Raw genomic sequence first — 15,440 nt, 5'->3', positions numbered from 1 at the left:
AACGTGATTGGCTGTTATCCGTAATATGCAAATTAAGAACGGAAAGCTGAATTCTTTTGCAATTCATAATATTTAAAAATGATTTGTTTCAAAGTAACATACAAACTTCACTTTGAAAATGCATTTGCGCGTTATTGTTTAGAAGAGAATATTTACGGGGAGGGGAGAGCGAGAGGAAGGTAAAGTCACCATTACTGTAACATGGGCTGTCGGCTGTGACTCGGCGGCGGTCGCCTGCTGGAACTTTAAGACTATACTTTCAGGGATCATTTCTATAGTTCGTTACTAGAGAAGTTTCTCTGACTGTGTAGAGCACCCGAAACCACGAGGAGGAGACGGAGCATTCTCCCCTGAGCGTGAAGCCGGCTCTTAGTGTTGCTTTCTGCAACTGCTACTTGCCATTGATGATCGTTCTTCTCTCCCTCGGGAGAGTGAGAGGGGGAGAATGCAGTCTGAGTGGTTTCTTTTATTCTCTGTTAAAAACTAGGCGATTTTTACTTACCTGGCCTTCCTAGCATTTGATGGCTAAGTACTGCTAAGTTCTTCTAGTACAATTCTTCAGGTTGCTTTTCCCATGTTCATATTGCTATACCCCACCTGCTGCCTATTTTCCATCTGACTTCCTGGTTTTGTCTTATTTTTGTGGAATCTTCTGTTATTTTTTTTTTTTCTTTTCTTCTTTGGGTTTTTCGAGACAGGGTTTCTCTGTATAGTTTTGCTGCCTGTCCTGCATCTTCTTCTGGAGCTGGTCTTGAACTCAGAGGTCCGTCTGCCTCTGCTTCCGGCACTACGGCTTTTTTCAAGAGATAAAACTTTATTTTTAGTGGACAAAAATAAAACGGAAAGAAACTTTTCTATTAAAGAGCTATGTGTCGAATACACCGGGTCTTTTGCAAAAATAGTTGAAGTTATTTGGGGAGAAAGATTTGTGAGCAGGGGCTATTAATCTGAATTTTAGTAAATAAAAGTAATTAGAATACAGAATACGATTTCTGTATTTTTAAATACGATACTGGGCGCGATGTTAATAAACCTGCCACACGGGGGCGACAAGTGATTTAACGATCTGCTCCTTCTTGCCCTTAAAAGTCCATTATGAAAAATGTACTTCATAGCAGAATTCTAGTAAAAGGAGCCTTTAGGGTTAAAGTCTTGTTTCAGAAATGAACATTTTGCACCTACATAAGAGTTTTCTATTCAGGGACAATACGTTTTTGTTTGTTTTAAACGTGTACCTTCCTTGGATGAGAAAACCAAGTGCAAGACTGGGAATGTAACTCAGTAGAGCGTTCGCCTGGCACCTTGGGAAACCCTTGGTCCAACCGCCAATGGGGCGGGGCGGGGCGGCGGGGCGACTACTAAGTGCTGGATAAGCAAGACATCTTCAAATGTCAGCTGCATCACAGTGAGCTGGAAGGCTTCACCAGGTAGCAAGTGAACAATTCTACCAAGGTCCCAGTTACTGATGCTCTGGTCTAAGTAACCGAATTGGGATCCTACTCCATTAGATCACAATAGCAAAGAGCCATTCGCCAGCCGCCATGTAGAACTAAACACTGAGATCGTGCTAAGTATTCCAGCTTGCAAGAGAGTAATAATAGTCGTGAAAGTAAATTCAATTTATTTTCGTTTTATTACTTACATGTGTATTGGTGTTTTGCCTGTATAGGTCTGTCCAGCACACATTAAAATAAAAATGGCTGGGTATGGTGGCATCAGCCTTTAATACCAGCACTTGGGACAAAAGAGAAGGTGGATGGATCTCTGTGCATTTGAGACCAGACTGGTTTACATAGTGAATTCTAGACCAGCCAAGTGAGATACAGTTCAAAAGAAAGAAAGAAAGAAAGAAAGAAAAGGGGGGTGGGGTGGAGGAGATCATAAATTTTGCATAACTGTTTAAGATTCCAGAGTCATAAAATTTCTCTGACTCCAGTTGAGGGATGTGGCTCAGTTAGCAGAGTGCTTGCATAACGTGCAGGGAGCCCTGGGTTCATCCCTGGCAATACGTAAACAGGTACAGCCTATGATCTCTGGAGAAGACAAAAGGATCAGATGTTCAAGGTCATCTATGAGCCAGCCGGTGGTGGGGCACATCTTTAATCCCAGCACTTTGGTTGCATAGACAGGCAGATCTCTATGAGTTTGAAGCCAGCCTGATCTACAGATCGAGTTCCAAACAGCCAAGGCTACACAGAGAAACCCTATTTGAGGAGGGGTGGAGAGGTCATCTTTGGCTATGTAGAATAGGCTATATGAGAGGCTCTCCCTTAAAGTATTCTCTGATATGTGAAGAGAAAAACTTCAGGCTGCTTACAGGGGCTGGGGAGGTAGTTCATCTGGTAGAGTGGCTGGTATGCACAAAACCCTGAGTTTGCTTTTTAGCATTTCATAAACTGGCCGATATGACTCAGGAAGGAGATGGAGGCCCATTGTACACTACGAGGAAGGAGAGAGACATTTATGGGTTCCAAAGATTTTAATAATCACCACATAATTGAGTCACTCACTGATCAGTAAGGGCTGCAGGACAAGGACTCAGGAGCCTGGTTTCTCCTGTCAGCCCCAAGCACAGACAGAAGCAGGGTTTATAAGCCCAAAAATCATAACATTGTTGCCAAGTTACAGTTACAACTTTCACCATCATCGTCAACTGACACAGAATGTAAGCCTTTCAGTCCAACCAATCAGATTCATTTGTTATTTCTGTTGTTGGGATCAGCCATAACGGCTTAGAGAACTAAAGGTACATAACGACTATTTCTATGGTTGAGGGAGGAGGCTGATCAGCCATTGGAAAGTTCTCAGCTCCCTAGGGCTTGGGAACCTGAATTTTATTTCACCTTACAGGTAAAATGGAGTCTGAAGTCAAAATGGCAGTACTCAGGCCAAGGTGCTTTTGCCTGCTCCCTTTATAATGAATGAATGAATGCATTCATGTGTGCTCAGCCCCCACTGCCTAGGGAATGGTACTGCCCAAGGATGGGTCTTCCCACATCAATCAAATAATCAAGACAATCCTCCATGGACATGTTCACTGGGCAACCAATCCCTACAATCCCTCTATCTAGGAGATTGTAGATTATGTTAAGCTGACAATTGAAACTGACTATTTGGTTGGAACCTCCAGCTTGCTTCCTGCATGATCAGGAAAGCCCCCCCCCTTTTTTTAAGATTTATTTATTTATCATATATATAGAAGAGGGCACCAGATCTCATTACGGATGGTTGTGAGTCACCATGTGGGTGCTGGCAATTGAACTCAGAACCTCTGGAAGAGCAGTCGGTTCTCTTAACCTCTGAGCCATCTCTTCAGCCCCAAAAGCCTCATTCTTGTCTCTCTCTCCAAACCCGGAGCACTCAAAGAGTCTCTGAACAGAGGAAAGATGCCAAAAAGTCTAGTTCCAAATTCTTGGAGGCTACTGCAGATCCTCCCCTGAAGTTGCAGGCCACCCAAGTTCCCGCCTAAGGTGTTCAGCTTTGACCACACTTGGGCACAAACCCAGCTTGTGGTGGACACATCATCACCCTTCCCTGCAACCTATAAAAGAAGAATCACTGCTTTCATTTTGGGGCACGGCTTCTCCAACCTCAATCCCTGGGACTGGAGAGCCTGCCCAGCAGTTGCTTTGCTCAAATAAACCTGTTGTTACATTTTCAGTTTGGCTTGATCTGGCTTACTGTATCAGTGGAGAAACCTATTATGCGATGGGGAGTGGGAACAGAAAACCCTTTACTGACCGCCACAGAGCTATATTCCTTAAGTGTATTCTCCTGCCCACCTTTTATTTTTTTTATTATTTATTTATTTATTTATTTATTTATTTTTGTTTTGTTTTGTTTTTTAAGACAGGGTTTCTCTGTGTAGCTTTGTGCCTTTCCTGGAACTCACTCTGTAGCCCAGGCTGGCCTCGAACTCACAGAGATCCGCCTGGCTCTGCCTCCAGAATGCTGGGATTAAAGGCCTGCCCACCTTTTAAATTTGTCTCTGCTCTTAGAGGCACTTCAGTGGGAAAGTCTGAGAAATACTGAAATATTGCTTAAAAAGTAAATGATGTTTTGTAAGTGGGCCTGAAGTGAAGGGCTGCCATTTCAGTACTCAGAGAATGGGGCAGGAGGATCCCCAGTTCGAGGTCAGTCAGGTGACTTAGTTAGACCCTATCTCAAAATAAAAATAAAATGAGGAGGTATAGCCCAGAGGCTGACATAGCCTAGCGTGTGTGAAGACCGGGTTCAATCACCAGCACCAAAACCGACACCAGTGAAGAGATGAAGCTTGGACTAGCATGGTGACATTTGCAGCCCAAGCTTTCACATGTCAGCAGCCCCTCTGATATGCGGTAGAGGAGGTGGGACTTAGCTTCTAATTGGATGAAGGGGAGCAGATGAGAACATTTTAAATTATTAGCTGGGTGTGGTAGTGGATACCTCTAATCCCAGACTCAGGAGGCTGAGTGAGAAGGGTTACAAAAAGGCCAACCTGGGAAACTTATCCAGAGCCTGTCTTTAAAATCAAACACATGCCCTGGGAGATGGTGGCGCACGCCTTTAATCCCAGCACTTGGGAGGCAGAAGCAGGCGGATCTCTGAGTTTAAGGTCAGTCTGGTCTACAGAGAGAGATCCAGGACAGCCAGTACTACACAGAGAAACCCTGTCTTGAAAAACCAAAATAAATAAGTTACATGTATTTAAATTTTGGGCTCTGCAGTTAAGAGCAACTCCAGATCCAGGGGAGCCGATACCTCTGCTTCTGCAGATACCTGCACTCACATGCAATACCTACATGCAACCACACACACTTCCACATAATTAAAAATAACAAAAGTAAACCTTTATTTTAAAAAGTAAACTAAGGGGCCAGTAACATAGCTTGTAGCAGGCTTTTTTTTTTGGACTGCCAGCCCTTAAATCATGACATGGATATTTATTATTAATTACGAATGCTCAGCCTTATCTTAGGCTTGTTTCTAGCTAGGTTTTTAAAATTTAATTAACATATTTCAATTCATCTATGGTTTCCCTGAGGCTCATTTACCTCCTCTATGTACTGTCCATCCTGCTTTCCTGCTTCCTCTGAATGGCTGGCTGGCCCCTGGCTGCCTGGCTCCCCTTTTCTCTCTGCCTGCCAACCCTGCCTATCCCTCTTCTGCCTAGCTATTGACTGTCCAACTTTTTATTAGACCAATCAGGTGCCTTATGCAGGCAAGGTGAAACAGCAACACATCTTTACATAGTTAAACAAATGCAACATAAACAAAAGCAACACACCCTTATGTAATTAAGTAAATGCAGCATAAACAAATGCAACACATCTTTACATAGTTAAGCTGATAGTCCGCAACAATGGCTCAGCAGGTGAAGGCACTTACCAGGAAAGCCTAGCAAACAGTTCAATCAGTCCTGGACTGAAGTGGAAGGAAAGAGCTGACTCCACAGGAGTGCCCACCGACCTCTACACACGTGCTGTGGCATTTGTGCCCTCCACACACACATCACATATAACACATACACAACTTTTTTAAAGAAGTAAGATAGAGCTCAGCGGTTAAGAGCACCTAGTTAGGTCCCCACCACTCACATCAGGTGGCTCAGAGCCACCTGCAGCTCCAGTTCAGGGTCTGTGATCCCTTCTGGGCTCTGAGGCATGCGCACAAGGTACACATAAACTCACCCAGGCACACACACATAAATATGAATCAAAAATAAATATTTTAAAAAGTCGAATAAGGGACTGGAGAGGTGGCTCCGCGGTTAAGAGCACTGTCTGTTCTTCCAGAGGTCCTGAGTTCAATTCCCAGCAACCACATGGTGGCTCCAAGACAACCATCTGTGAGATAATGCATATCATAATCTGGCAGCCTCTTTCTTCTGGCCTTGTCAGTTCATAAATGCTGTTGCTGATCTATTAGTGCACCCTGCACATAAGTTTTTTTTTTTTTTTTTTTTTTTTTTTTTTTCAACTTTTTTGTTTTTTTTTCTACTTGTAGCCAGTCTCAATACAAGATTGCTGTCCGAGTGTAGATAACGTCAATAAATAAAACTTTAAAACAAAAAATGTCAAATAAAATAATAAAAGCAAAATGTACAGAATGTTTATTTGTCATGATAAGTCATAAGGCATGAGGGCTGCCAGTGGAGGAGACACTGGCAATGGTATGTGAGGTGACTCAGAATAGGAAGCTGCTTTGGAGAGGACCAGAGGACCCTGGGTGAGTCAAAGACCAAAGAATAGAAGATGTGTCAGAGACAAAGCTGCTCAGAGTAAGGCTTGGGGACTGCCGTGGTGATGAGGCCAATAGGGCTCACTTCACCTCTGCTGGGTGGAGTTCGGACTTCGGTCTTTCCCAGGACTGGGCAGTTTGGTTTGGAGCTAGGTTTTGAGGCTTCTGCCCATTGCCATGGAGCCATCGGAGACGCTTGACCCCAGTGTGAACCAGAGATCGCCTCAGGTGAACTACCAACAAGAGTCCTCTGATGACTCAGAAGCCAAAAATGTTAGCAAAGGATCTGAGAAAGCTGACCCTTACCCAAGAAGCTTTTTCCACTCGACCAGGATGTCAACAGAAGGGAAAGAGCAGGAGGTTGAGGACAGACATGAAAAAATCGTGAGAGAGATTCAGTGCGCCTTTCCCAAGACAAGGGTCCAGACGTCACTGTCGGTAAAGAATGATCCTATCACAAAGGTGAAAAGATGTACACAGACTAAAGAAAAACTAAGACGTCTTAATAGAAATGAGTATGAGGAAAATAGTGGGTCGTTTCTGCCTGTACCTTGGGTGGTATCCTTCTGAGAATGCCGGAATAGGGAAAAAAATAGGACAGTCAATTTAGACCTAAATTGTCAACACAGTCCTTACTGCTGCTAATGCCATGCAGCAATTGTGGAAGCTATTCCTCGAGATTAAACTGTCCAGCGGTCATCATGGACAATCTCTGCAGGAGTCTGTGATATTATAGTTCTTCCATTTTTCCTATGCTGGGGGAGTGCTTCCAAACTTGTCTATATGGAATGTGTGAAGTTTGAGTGCATGTGGCTGATCTCATTATATCATTCTTTAAATTGACCCAGAGAAGCAAGGGTGAGCCTCAAGTCTTCTGTGAGCTCTAGATGCCTCAAGTCTGAGATTAAATGCAGTAACTTGAAAGAATGTAAATAGAATTTGGGCTTGTCTGGTTAGAAGGCAAAAATTGGAGTAGATCTTTGGATTTTCTATCTCACAAGAAATTTGTAATAAAGGCAATCTTGTCTGAATTTTTAGTAATAAAAATACAGAATAGATTAAAGGGATGGGGAAACGGAATTGAAAATCTTTAGTTATGAGCCCAGGAGAGTCAGTTCAGATGAATGGCATTGGTAACATGAGGTAGCTTGCCCTAGTTGTCTGTCTAAACAGATAAAAGGATGATTAACCAGGCCGGTGGTTTTCAAGGGTGGTTCCCAGGGCATTGTATTCAACATTAGCTGGGATTATGTCAAAAATGCAAATTTTCAGGCCCTACCCAAGAATACTTAATAACAACTCCTGGGAAGACCCGAATTGGTGGCTTAAAATCTCCAGGACGTTTTGATGCTCAGTGAAATTTGAAAACTGAGTCAGGCCTAGTCAGATTCTTTTTTTCTTTTTTTTTTTCTCTTTTTTTTTCTCTGACAAGAATTTGGACTGGGACGTAGAAGAGTCAGTCTGCTGGCTGTGAGGAAGAGAGGTTGAGCATTGGCTAACGTGAGGTTATGAGTAAGCTGAACTTATGAGTCAGCAGAAGTCATGAGTACATGGGGTGGTTGGCTCATAGTCACAGACACAGAGAAAGATGGCAACGCACGCCTTCATGGTGGGGAGTACTGCACGCATGCCTGCGGCAGGCGGGAGAAACACAGCAGCCCAGCTGTGTGCACAGACCTCGCTTCTTTCCATTAATTCCCAGCCATATTGCTGCTGTTCATTTCCTCTGATAATCTTGTCTCGTGTATAGCCTTAAATTACACTTTCCATTATTGGAGGTAGCCTAAGTTAATCTATGTTCTTAAATATGTTTTCAGAATTTGAACTATGTGTGTATGTGTGTATGTGCATGTGAGTGCTGGTGCCTGAGAATGCCCGAAGAGGGCGCCAGATTCCCTGGAGCTGGAATGTGGGTCCTCTACAAGAGCACACACTCTTAACCACTGCTCTCTCTCCAGGCCCTGAATCTATGTTCTTAAAACGAAAAAAGATGATATGGCTCCAAAGCCTAATGGGCAGAGGTATAAGTTAATTAAAAGAATGACTAATTTTTTTAGGTTTTTTTTTTTGTTTGTTTGTTTTTCAAGACAGGGTTTCTCTGTGTAGCTTTGCACCTCTCCTGGAACTCACTTGGTAGCCCAAGCTGGCCTTGAACTCACAGAGATCCGCCTGGCTCTGCCTCCCGAGTGCTGGGATCAAAGGCGTGCGCCACCACCGCCCGGCAAATTTTTTGTTTTATTTTACCATTTATTTATTATTTTGAAACAGGGTCTCATGTAGCTATGTAGTTGAGGTTGACCTTGAATTTCTGATCCTCCTGTTTCCAGGAATTCTGGGATTACCAGTGTGTGCCAACACTCCAGGTTTATACTGTGTTGCGGATTGAACCTAGGGTTTCATATATTAGTGGATATGAAGCTTTCTACCGACTGACCAGTGTGTGCTTGTGTCTACACTGCATGTGAAGGCCAGCCGTCAGCCTTAAGTGTTTCTCAGGAAGCCCATCCACCCTGGTTTTTCTTCATTTTCACTACATTTTATTATTTGTTTGGGCAGGGGCATGTAACCCAGCACCGGGAGGTCAGAGTTCAACCTGCTGGAGTCAGTACTCTATTTGCGGGATATGCATCCCGGAAGTCAAACTCAGGTTGTCAGCTTTGGTGGCAGTGTCTTTACCTGCTGGGCCATCTTGCTAGCTCCACCCACTTTGTGTTTTTGAGAGAGAATCTCTCACTAGGACCCAACACTCATCAATTACAGTAGCCCAGAAATCCTGTGTCTGCCTCCCCAGCACTGAGATTACAAGAACACACCACTATGCACAGCTTTTTGCTTTGTTTGTTGGTTTTTGTCTTTGAAATAGGGTCTCTCTATGTAGCCCTGGCTGGCCTGGAACTTTCTACATATACTAATAGAACTCCTCCCTCTGCTTCCAGGGTTCTGGTACTAAAGGCTTGTGCTACCACATCTGGATCATGCCCAGCTTTTATTTGTTCTTTCTCTTTTTATTTCCTTTTCCTGTGTGTGTGTGTGGGGGGGGAGTTTCACCTGACTGGCCTGGAACTTAGAGATCTGTCATACCTAGCTTTTTTTTTTTTTTCAAGATTTTAAAAATTTATTTTATGTAGCTTGATGTGAAGGTGTCAGATTCCCTGGATCTCGAGTTACAGACAGTTGTGAGCTGCCATGTGGTTGCTGGGAATTGAACCCAGGTCCTCTGGAAGAGCAGCCCGAGCTCTTAACTGCTGAGTCATCTCTCCAGCCCCCAGTGCCTGGCTTTTTAATGCTCGCTGGGATTCACCTCAGGTCTTCCTGATTGTGTGGCAAACACTTTACCAACTGAGCCATCCCTGGCACAATTTTTTTTGTTGTTTGTTTGGTTTGAGTTTTGGTTTGCTTGTTTGTTTTGTTTTCGTTTTTTGAGACAGGGTTTCACCATGTAGCCCTTGGCTGATCTGAAACTCACTACATAGACCAGGCTGGCTTTGAACTCTTAGAGACTCCCTTGCCTTGGCTTCCTGAGTGTGGAACACCATGCCTGTTAGGTTGTTGTTGTCTTTGTTTTCTTTTTTTAAAGACAGAGTCTAGTGTGCTCTAGGCTAGCCTGAAGCTGTCATGTAGCAGGGACTGACCTAGAACTCCTGATCTTCTTGTTCCTATCTCCCAAGGACTAGGATAATAAGTGTAAACCATAACCAGGTGTGGTGGGCACACACCTTTAATCCCAGCACTCAGGAAGCAGAGGCAGGCAGATCTCTGAGTTCAGGCCAGCCTGGTCTACAGAGTGAGTTCCAGACAGCCAGGATTGTTATACAGAGAAACCCTGTCTTGAAAAACAACAACAAAAACAAACACAAAGTGTGAACCCTGATGCTCAGGAATGTTGTCTATTTGTCTATTTGGTTACATATATATTTGTCATTATTGTTATCATTGACACAGGGACTCTGTAGCCCAGGCTGGCCTAGAACTCACTGTGTAACCCAAACTGGCTTGGAACTATCAAGAATTCTCCTGTCTCTGCCTCCCGAGGGCTGAGATTATGTGTGTTATTTCTCCTGCCTGGCCAGTATTACCAATAGTTTGACCTGGGCCCAGTGTGGTGGCAAGCACCTTCAGTACTATCACTCAGAGGTAGGTGGGTCTCTGTGGTCTGCTTATCGAGTTCCAGGCTAGCCAGGGCTACACAGTGAGACCTTGCCTCAGATAGATAGAAAGGTAGATAGATAGATAGATAGATAGATAGATAGATAGATAGATAGATAGATAAATAGATAGAGTTTGGTCTTATAGAATTGATATTTTATTATTAACATCTTTAAAAAAAAAGGATGTTAAAGTTCTAAAAACAAAATTGTGGGGGTGAGTGTATATAGCTCAGTGGTAGAACATATACATATGCCCTGAGGCCCTGGGTGCCATAACTCCCTAGCACCAAAAAGAAGAAAAGGCTAGCATGGTGGCACATACCTTTGATCCCACTGCTCAGGAGGCAGAGGCAAGCGGATCTCTGCGAGTTCGAGGCCAGGTTGGTTTACACAGTGAGTTCCAGGACAGCCAGGGGCTACACAGAGAAACCCTGTCTTGAAAAAATAAAATAAAATAAATTGAAAATAAAAGGGGGAGGAGAGGGAGGAGGGAGGGAGACAAACGTTGTGCTTAGACGGTCAGAAGCTTTAAATGTCGATGACAAGTCGATCGGTATCAGAACCTCAAATACCTTATCACAGTTTACACCCTTCCTTTTCAGCTGACAGTGGCGCTCTCCTAACCACCGTTGATCAGCGCCCTGCTCTCTCCCCGGGGTCAGGCATTTGCAAGTCTTTCCTCCAGGCTCTCTGCTGCTCTTGCTCACCCTGCTGGCCGTCTCCAACCCGCCCTCGGTCCCTGAGCCACAACTCTGAGCCACATTGCTTGCACTGTTTTACGTGTGTTAGCTCTTGTGCGTGTGTGTTCTTGACCTTGTTTTAAACGCCTTGAGTCGGTTTCTTTCCTGTCTCCCTTGGTCAGTGCCGTGTTTCCTCTGTGCTGCTGAACTGATGAATGGGTAGTTGTCTTGATTATAGGGTATGGAATCTGCTTACCTCGGAGGAATACCCTTATATTTATTTATTGTATTGGTATGAGAATTTTGCTTACATGGGTGTCTGTGTATCATCTGCTGCCTGGAATTGGAGTTATAGATGGCTACAAATTGACTTGTGGGTGCCGGGAATTGAACTCTGGTCCTCCACAAGAGCAACAAGTGCCCTTAACCACTGAATCATCTCTCCAGCCCCTGGAATTTAAAAAAAAAAATTTTTGTGAGGGTGACATTGTAGAGGGTTCAAGTGAGTGGTGACAGCTTTCTTTTCACTCCCCATTCATGGTTGGGGTGACTCATTTTTAATCCTTGTTCAAGTTAATCTTATTTCTTCCCTAGAGAAGTAAGCTGACGCTGACCAAGACATATTAATAAGTGTCTTTGAATTATTAAAGTAAATTTTGTGTATTGTATTTATCATTTACACTAAGAGCAGAAATTCTGCAGACTAGGGACCCTATATCTGAAGTGTGTGTTTGTGTGTGTGTGTGTGTGTGTGTGTGTGTGTGTGTGTAGGTGTGGATGTATATGTGTGTGTCTGTGTATGGTATATGTGTGTCTGTGTGTCTGTATGTATGTCTGTGTGTGTGTGGTATGTCTGTCTGTATGACTGTGTTTGTCTCTGTATGTGTATGTCTGCATGTCTGTGTGTGTGTATCTGTGTGTGTCTGTATGTGTGTCTGTCTGTCTGTATGTCTCTGTGTGTCTCTGTATGTGTATGTCTGTGTGTGTGTATCTGTCTGTGTGTGTCTGTATGTGTGTCTGTCTGTCTGTATGTCTCTGTGTGTCTATGTGCATGTTTGCCTGTGTGTTTGTGTGTGTGTGTGATGCTGAGACTAGAACACAGCCTTGCCGGGCTAATGTTCTATCTGTTTGCCTTACCAGACTTTTAGCTTTCCACTTCCACAAAGCTTGACTTACTGAAGACAACTCGACCATAGTTTGTGCTTCCTTCTCGCCTGATTCAGAGTCACGGACAGCTCAGCCCAGGATGTTGCCTTACAATAAGCCACACAAAGCTATGGTCATCACCTCTGCTGAGCCAGAAGATCCCTGCTCATTCTCAGCCCTTCCTTCAGCTTCCCCATAATTAAAACTCACATAAAAAGGGCAGGGATTCAAATGAGTCTCACGGTGTTTCTCACTTCCCAGAAAGTGTTTGGATAGCTACAACGGGTAACAAAACACAAAGCCTGTTGTAGCAATAATCCTTTGGCCAAGTCATTGTCTCCTGTCCCAAGTCTCCGCGGAGCTGGTATTAGCTCCAAGGCTTTTTCTTCCTCCCTACTCCCATCTCCAGGAGGTATGCTAGACTCTCGTAGACGAAAAAACATGCCAAGAGCAAGCTGAGTTAGAAGTCTTGCCCCCATCCTTGACAGTGAGAGGAACCTCAGCACCGACCACTTGAAACATGTGGGTGTCCTGGATAATTTAGGACAGTGTTGTGGTGTGATCTCAGACTGGATTGGGTATGATAACTCTTAACATTAGTGGTGGTGGCTGGGGGGTTGAAACGGTCTCGTGCAGCCCAGGCCATCCTTGAACCAGCCAGGTATCTAAGACAAACCTTGACCTTCAGATCCTCCAACCTCCACCTTTGGCCCCTACTTTACACCTGAGTGCTGGGATTACAAGTGTAAGCCACCTTGCCCAGCCAGCCCTAACTTCTTAACTGGAAAACACATTCTGTGTGGGGTAACTATAATCTAGTATCGGTCTTTTCAGCAACACCCACTCAGACAGATAATAATCACCGGTGATAGCATCATTTTCAAATTGTTGTAGCCTCTCACTTGAACAATGGTAGATAAAAATCTAGCTGCAAGAACAATTAATACAGCCAATAGATACTTACCAAAGAGTAGTGTGGGGCTCTGGTGGATGGAAAAGGAAAGCAGGCCCATATTTGGCTCATTCTGGAGTCACTGGGCTCTACAAAGATACTTTTCCTTCCCAAGCCCCAGATGGAAGGGTGGTCTTTCAGAGTGGGAAGAATTAAATACAGTTGCTCTACTTGTAGGTGAAGGACCAATCTAGAGTTCTAAAATGACTGCTTCTGGAGCCAGAGAGAAGGCTCAGCAGGTGGAGGCTGTCTGCTGGGCCCCACATGGTAGAATTAGAGACTCCACAAAGTTGTCCTCTGATCTACACACACACACACACACACACACACACACACACACACACACACACACATCTTTTTATGAAGTGACTACCTCTGCACTCCTAACAATTCATTTTTATCATCTACACTTTCATTACCACGTTGTTTTCTTAGCCATTTCCCATTCTGCTGAAGCTGTAATTAAACTGGAGTGTGTATCAGATGTGTATATATAAGTTCAGCTTCTCTCTTGCAATGCTTCTTTGGTGTCTATCTCCCAACGAGGCTCAGAAGCATCTACTGCCACTACCTGTATGGATTTAGGGATTGACCTAGCTGGAGCAACAGAGAATGAAGAAAGGACAGACACACAGACAGACACAAGTACAGAAAAGCTGGGTGGTCTGATGGAGATACACCACCAGCAGCAGCCAAAACTCTCAGAATTTGTATACGTCCGAACCAAGGAGACGGGTTTATTGTGTGCAGCTGAGAAAGGCAACAAGCAGAGCTCATCTCTCTAGGAAGTCTCTGTAGGAGAGAAGTCCCAGGCTGTGTACATCCTGGAAGAGGAAGGTGTGCTTCATAGTGTCTCTGGTCAATTATTCATAACCACTCACACTTGGACCAGAGGAAGGCTTTCCCATCCCTCTGAGCCTTCCCTGGGGTGTGAGATATTGGGGTTCTCAACATGGCTGTGCTCACGTCAACAACATGCATCCACACAGGGCTTCCTCCACTCCCCAGTCTAGTCCTTTCACCTGTCAGGGATCACCTAGCAAAACCTCAGTGCAAACCCTCAATTCTCTTGCTGTCAATAACTATAAGCCTCGGGGCTGGAGAGATGGCTCAGCAGTTAAGAGCGGTTGCTGCTCTTCTAAAGGAACCGGGTTTCAGTCCCAGCACCCACGTGATAGATCACAACCACCTATAACTCCAGTTCCAGGGGTTTTGACAGCTTCTTCTGACCTCTGAGGCACCACATGCGCACACATGAACACACACACACCACACACACACACACACAATATACATATCTACATGCAACCAAAACATTCACACAAATAAAATAAGATAAATACTTAAAAAAAAAAAAAGCCATGATAGAGCCTATTAAGGATCCCTGGGGCAATCAACACAGATGCCCTTCCATTAACACTGTCATAGTCGTGAGCTCTGGATAGCAAGTGTAGGAGGACAGCCAGGGACAATGACACTTGCTGGGCTCCCTGAGGTTCCCATGCTTGCTCTGTGAGCCTAACCCCCATGTAGGAGGTTACTCCCTGTCGCTATACCGATCAGTGTGACAGAATCAGAAAGCAAGATGACTTGTTGCAAACTAAGCCCATTTCTATGCGCAAGAGTTTTATAGCAACAATTAAACTCTTGTGCCTGTTTCTAAGCACAAATCTTTGGAACACACCTCTTTCTCATATTTAAGAGGGCAAATCGGTGCACACACCTAAACCTCGGCGGCAGCCTCGCCCTTCTGAGCCTCCCTCTGTGAAAAATGGCTTCCTACCAGGTGGACTTCTAGAACAGGACTTACTGTTTCAGTAATGTCTCATTCTGTCCGTCAGCCTGCTGCCATCGTTCTGGTTAAGGTCTGAAGGAAAAAAAAAAAACAACAAAACATCTTGCAATGTGATTGCAAGTGAAAATACACTTCCTTTCGATTTTTCCTTTAAACATACTGAATTTTCATTGTGCAGATCGTCAGAAAATGAATGGCTTTTTTAAAAATTTGGCTTGGGCTGGAGGTAGAGGTCAGCTGGTAAGAAGAGTGCTTGCCCAGCATCCTCAAAGCCCTGAGCTTCAACCCAAGAACGCTGAATGCACAGAACTGGGCATAGTGGTACTCATCAGTAACCCTGGCACCCTCGAGGCAGGGGGTCTGAGGAGTTCAAAGTCATCTTCAGCTAAGGATTAAGTCTGAGGCCAGTTTGAGCTACAGGAGGCCTTGACCCCAACCTTCACTCCTTTTTTTAGCTAATCATATTGCCAGCTGTGTCAATTTATTTACATATTGAG

At 44.3% G+C, this 15,440-nt stretch overlaps 1 non-coding gene across 1 annotated transcript; it reads left to right on the top strand.

Moving 5' to 3' along the window:
* Nucleotides 1-247: 247 nt before the first annotated feature.
* LOC114687030 lies at nt 248-461 on the top strand. The gene has a single exon (XR_003733640.1). It is a non-coding gene; the product is annotated as a small nucleolar RNA U3 (small nucleolar RNA).
* Nucleotides 462-15,440: the final 14,979 nt, after the last annotated feature.

This window comes from Peromyscus leucopus, chromosome 8a (genome assembly GCF_004664715.2).
Source record: "Peromyscus leucopus breed LL Stock chromosome 8a, UCI_PerLeu_2.1, whole genome shotgun sequence".
In the NCBI taxonomy this organism is placed as follows: Eukaryota; Metazoa; Chordata; class Mammalia; order Rodentia; family Cricetidae; genus Peromyscus; species Peromyscus leucopus.
The sequence above is the reverse complement of the archived record's forward strand: the minus strand, read 5'-3'. Positions and strand labels throughout refer to the sequence as shown.